The following is a 6,571-nucleotide window of genomic DNA, read 5'->3' as shown; positions in this document are numbered from 1 at the left end:
TATCCCATGAATATAACCAGGAAGCAATATTTAATTTGTCCCACGTAATTCTCCTAATCGACACTTTTAATTTGATACCTCAGATGCCCTAGTGGCACCACTTTCACTTTTAACCCAATCTATAACTCACGTGACTAGCTCGTGACTATAACCAGGATGCAATTTCTAATTTGTCCATGATTCCCCTCATCGAGACCTTTATTTTGATACCTCACGAGCCCTAGTGGCACCACTTTGACTTTTACCCAATTTGTGACTCACGTGACTATCTCATGACTATAACAAGAAAGCAATTTTTAATTTCTCCCACGTGATTCCCCTAATGGAGGCCTTTAATTTGATACCTCACAAGCCCTGGTGGCATCACTTTGACTTTTAACCTAATGCATAACTCACATGACTGTCTCATGACTATGACCAGGAAGCAATATTTAACTTGTCCCACGCGATTCCTCTCATCGAGACCTTTATTTTGATACCTCACGAGCCCTAGTGGCACCACTTTGACTTTTACCCAATTTGTGACTCCCGTGACTATCTCATGACTATAACAAGAAAGCAATTTTTAATTTCTCCCACGTGATTCCCCTAATGGAGGCCTTTAATTTGATACCTCACAAGCCCTGGTGGCATCACTTTGACTTTCAACCTAATCCATGACTCACATGACTGTCTCATGACTATGACCAGGAAGCAATTTTTAACTTGTCCCCCATTATTCTACTCAGCGAGACCTTTAATTTGATACCTCACAAGCCCTAGTGGCACCACTTTGACTTTTAACCCAATGTATGTCTCAAATGACTACCTCATGACTATGACCAGGAAGCAATTTTTAACTTGTCCCACGCGATTCCTTTCATCGAGACCTTTAATTTGATACCTCACAAGCCCCATTGGCCTCACATTGACTTTTAACCTAATCCATGACTCACATGACTGTCTCATGACTATGACCAGGAAGCAATTTTTAACTTGTCCCACATTATTCTACTCAGCGAGACCTTTAATTTGATACCTCACAAGCCCTAGTGGCACCACTGTGACTTTTAACCCAATGTATGACTCACATGACTATCTCATGACTATGACCAGGAAGCAATTTTTAACTTGTCCCACGTGATTCCACTCATTAAGACCTTTAATTTGATACCTCACAAGCCCTAGTGACCTCACATTGCCTTTTAACCTAATCCATGACTCACATGACTGTCTCATTCTATGACCACGAAGCGAATTTTACTTTGTGCCCCATGATTCCACTCATCGAGACCTTTAATTTGATACCTCACAAGCCCTAGTGGCACCATTTTGACTTTTAACCTAATCCATGACTCACATGACTGTCTCATGACTATGACCAGGAAGCAAATTTTAACTTGTCCCCCATTATTCTACTCAGCGAGACCTTTAATTTGATACCTCACAAGCCCTAGTGGCACCATTTTGACTTTTAACCCAATGTATGACTCACATGACTATCTCATGACTATGACCAGGAAGCAATTTTTAACTTGTCCCACGCGATTCCACTCATCGAGCCCTTTAATTTGATACCTCACAAGGCCTATTAGTCTCACATTGACTTTTAACCTAATCCATGACTCACATGACTGTCTCATGACTATGACCAGGAAGCAATTTTTAACTTGTCCCCCATTATTCTACTCAGCGAGACCTTTAATTTGATACCTCACAAGCCCTAGTGGCACCACTTTGACTTTTACCCAATTTGTGACTCACGTGACTATCTCATGACTATAACAAGAAAGCAACTTTTAATTTGTCCCACGTGATTCCCCTCATCGAGACCTTTAATTTGATACCTCACAAGCCCTAGTGGCACCACTTTGACTTTTAACCCAATCTATGACTCATATGACTGTCTCATGACTATGACCAGTAAGCAATTTTTAACTTGTCCCACGTGATTCCACTCATTAAGACATTTAATTTGATACCTCACAACCCCTAGTGGCACCATTTTGACTTTTAACCTAATCCATGACTCACATGACTGTCTCATGACTATGACCAGGAAGCTATTTTTAACTTGTCCCCCATTATTCTACTCAGCGAGACCTTTAATTTGATACCTCACAAGCCCTAGTGGCACCACTTTGACTTTTAACCCAATGTATGACTCACATGACTATCTCATGACTATGACCAGGAAGCAATTTTTAACTTGTCCCACGCGATTCCACTCATCGAGACCTTTAATTTGATACCTCACAAGCCCTAGTCGCACCACTTTGACTTTTAACCCAATCCATGACTCACATGACTGTCTCATGACTATGACCAGGAAGCAATTTTTAACTTGTCCCACGCGATTCCTCTAATTGAGGCCTTTAATTTGATACCTCACAAGCCCTGGTGGCATCACTTTGACTTTTAACCCAATCCATGACTCCATGCCTGTCTCAGGACTATGACAAGGAGGCAATGTTTAACTTATCCCACACGATTCCACTCATTAAGACCTTTAATTTGATACCTCAGAAGCCCTAGTGGCCTCACATTGACAGTTAACCCAATCCATGACTCGCATGACTATGACCAGGACGCAATTTGTAATTTGTCCCCCGTGATTCCCCTCATCGAGACCTTTAATTTGATACCCCACACGCCCTAGTGACACCACTTTGACTTTTAACCCAATTCGTGACTCACGTGACTATCTCGTGACCATAACCAGTAAGCAGTTTTTAATTTCTCCCTCGTGATTCCCCTAATCGAGACCTTTATTTTGATACCTCACAAGCCCTAGTCGCATCACTTTTACTTTTAACCCGATCTATGACTTACGTGATTACCTCATGACTATTACCACGTGATTCCACTAATCGAGACCTTTAATTTGATACCTCACAACCCCTATTGACATCACTTTGACTTTTTACCCAATCTGACTAATCAATAATTAACTAATTAACATAAATGAGGTAATTAACGTTCGAGCCCTACTGCCTCGGGAAACACTCGCGGCAAGCAAAAAAAGCGCTCACGCTTAAAAAAAAAATAACGTGCCGCTGCTGTGGGCATCGCGCTCACAGCTGCGGCACGTTCTTTTTTTTTTTTTTTTAGTCCATAACTTCCGTTTTCCGCCACTACGGGGAAAAAATGGCGCTAGTGTTGCGCGGCAAACTCCAGGTTCCGGTCCCTATTGGACCACAAGGAGAGACATTTTGTGCCTGATCCTCCAGTTTTTGAGGGACAAAAGCCTCAGTGACTTCTTTTGGTGATCTCCTGCGTATAGCGGTAAGGAGGTGCTGATCTGGGAAGTCGTTGCCGGTATACCACGCAAGGATAGGTCCGCCCGATAATAAACATCGCCACCACCACCATCAAGGAAGTCTACCTCGAAAGGGACGGCAAGCCTCGAGCCTGTCCTGTAAAACTGTCCGGAAAGTCCTGCGTCAAGCGTTCCATATTCTGCGCTTTTCTCTATTAGAGACACTGGCCAGTAGACTTAAGCGGGAGGCATTGTTGGGCGTGGAAGGATGTTGGAAAAAGACGACGAAGCCATCATTAACCAACAGGCCTAGGCTTCCACAAAAGTCATTATCACCATAATCTTTTGTGTGGATTCTATAAAGGGCTGGTGACATGGCGCGAATTGCGTATCCTGCCTCAATTATTTCTTCACTATGACCGCTGTATGTGTTTACTACTCCAGGTTTATTTATTTATTTATTTATTTATTTATTTATTTATTTATTTATTTTAACAAACTGCCAATCCCATTTGGGATTTTTGCAGGAGGGGCGATACATCGTTTCAAATACACAAAATTCAAACGTGGTTTTCGTTCATACAGGAAGAGAACAGTATGAACATGCGCGACAGGTTTTCTACATGACAAGCGAGGTTACATATTACATATGAAATCTGAAATCTCATGCATCAAACGTCACCAAGTTCATAGAAAAACAAAGCAACAAAACAATCAAATGCAATGCAGGATGAAACACAGACAAAATTTGGAGGCAATATTTTACAGCAACGATTGAAGAACGAACTAAACCAAACATTTTACGTAACCAAGCCAAACATATTACTGAAGAACTACTCAGTAATAGTGAAAATCATAAGTGACCCAGAGAGGGAAGGAAAACCATGTAGACTCGCTTGATTAAATTGTCGGTGTCATTTTGGTTAATTTGTATCGTGGAGGTGGTTTTCATTTTCAACTAGCGTTAGGAATTGTTCTATAGATGCGCTACCCGTAATCGATGAATGCATACCGGTCCACTCTTACAGCTAGTGGGAAGAAGGAATATTTAAGGCAATCAGTGCGATAATTGCATTCTTTAAAAGTTAGTCTGATTATGCCGCGTGGGCCTCGCTCTAATGGTAGTGAGATACTTTGAAGTATCAAGGTTTAGATTTTTATGAAAGAGTTGAAATAAGAATTTTAAACGCGCTAGTTTTGAACGATTCTGTATACGGTAAGCATACCGGCGTTCCTCAGTAGTTCTGTTGGTGAAGTATTTGTGTCGCACCGATTGTAAATGTACCTAATTGCTTTTCTTTGTATTCGCTCTAGTTTATTTATGTGTACTTTAGCATACGGTAACGAGATGTATTCGAGTAAAATCTCACAAAAGCGTTGTAGGCTCATTTTTTTTTGCTTCTGGCGGTCCTGATCGAAGACGTCTTCCGAGGGAAAACAGCCTTCCTAGTGCAGCCGATGCGATATGATTTATGTGGGCATCCCATCTGAAGTCTTGCGTAAAGATCACGTAAAGACGCGATGCAACCTGTATGTATATGCAGAAATTGAGGTTTTAATGGCGACGACGAAAAAGCCAAGAAAAGAACGTCGAAAACACCAGTAAAAAAATCGCAGAAACGGACGAGCCCTGCACAAGTGGTGAAGTACAGGCCTTAATGACGTATATTTATATCTATGGCAAAAAGAAACAAGAAACTTAAAAACTATAAAATACCCCAACGTATTCGGCAACTCATAGCCAAATCTGGCTGCAAAGAACTCACAATTTATACAAGCGGCGTAAGAATGCTACGCATTAGTAGACAATGCTCTGAATTTCTGCAGATTTTTTTTTTTTTTTTTTTTTGCAGTTGTCGGAGTGTGCGGCGTGTCATCCTTACCGAATCCTTGCGAGTGTATCACCAGTTACGCCATTTGCCGCCCGAGTAGCACTGCAAAATGACTCATCAAAGCGGTTTGAGGCGCTATTTGTTAAAAGGGAAGGTTGGGCGAGTTGATACATATTCATAGTAACAGCGTTAACAACACGATACAAAGAGAAGAGGGCACGAACATAGCGCTATTTGTTGTGTAAAAACATTTCACCGTCTCTTTTCGGCTAATTAGACACACCTTATCATTAGCGCCCTGCCCGAGCTACATACTGTGGAGTTGCCCTCATTTTGCAGAGAACCGACAACAAGGCTTCACAAACGCAGGAATTTTCAGCCCGACGAGCGTAACCGATTGGCTTTATTCAAGACCTCCGAATCAAAGCTGTGCCACCTGCTTACCGCTCTACTGGACTTCCTCGAGACACCATGCCTCCACTACTTCCTTTAACTTCCCTCCCCAATAAAGCCATTACTAATTCTAATTATAGATTATTAAAATAATTTATTTTATAGTGAAGCTTTGTACCTCTACCAGACAAGAGTTCTGTCACGACCTTCGGCATCAACAGAAAACTCCGGCGTCAATAGAAAGGAAATTACTGGCGCCGCCAGGAATCGAACCTGGGCCACGGAGCAAAAATAAGATAGAAGGCGAAACTAGGCTTCTTAGCGCGGCCAGATAATGTCACAAGCGCCCGTCATAGGTTAAGCTAGCGGCATCTGCCGCGGGTGAAGAAACTGCGCGGCCGCCGCAATCGGCATTTCACTGCTCAGCCCCGGAATAAGTGCGGCCGCTATCACTTCGTCCATTAGGTGCCGCTACCCTCTCCTTCGCCATCGCAGCTACGAAGCTTTGCAGTCCGCCTTGGTTTTCATTGTGACATTATCTGGTCACTCCGCCGCGCTTGCCGCAATGGGCCGTTTCGCCTTTTATGTATTCTTGCTCCGTGACCTGGGCCGAATAGAGAAACGGAGCGAGAGTTCGTTGTCTTACCAATTTAGCAACGAGCGTACGCGGAGACGGGGGAGACACACGGTGTACTCACCGAGCACAGCTGCGGGTTTCCCACTGCGTTCTCGCCGAATGCCAGGTGATAGCATCACGTGACCTCTCGTGCCGCTGTGCGCTACGCCCACGACACGTGTAGCGGCCGTGTGCGCGCCAGTGGTTCGTCCATTTCGCCCTCAAAGAATTTGGACTCGAGTGAACACCAACACCAAACAAGCGACTACTCTCCGTTCAACGTGCATTGACTTACCGTTCATGAAGAATACTATATCTGCCGTGAAAACGCAAAGTCTGAGTGTGCATCACACCGATCATAAAGCCGTTCTGAACGTCATGCTGAAGTGAAATAATAAAGAACGTGTTGCAGGTACAGTGTACCGTGTCATTAACGCAAGCGGGCCGCAGTCACCCGTGGTAGGTGGCGCATAAAGCTTCGCTTCCCAACCA

The sequence above is a fragment of the Haemaphysalis longicornis genome, unplaced genomic scaffold, assembly GCF_048455015.1.
Source record: "Haemaphysalis longicornis isolate Haplotype H1 unplaced genomic scaffold, Haemaphysalis longicornis Haplotype H1 scaffold_2, whole genome shotgun sequence".
Taxonomy (NCBI): domain Eukaryota; kingdom Metazoa; phylum Arthropoda; class Arachnida; order Ixodida; family Ixodidae; genus Haemaphysalis; species Haemaphysalis longicornis.
Note: the sequence above shows the minus strand (reverse complement) of the source record.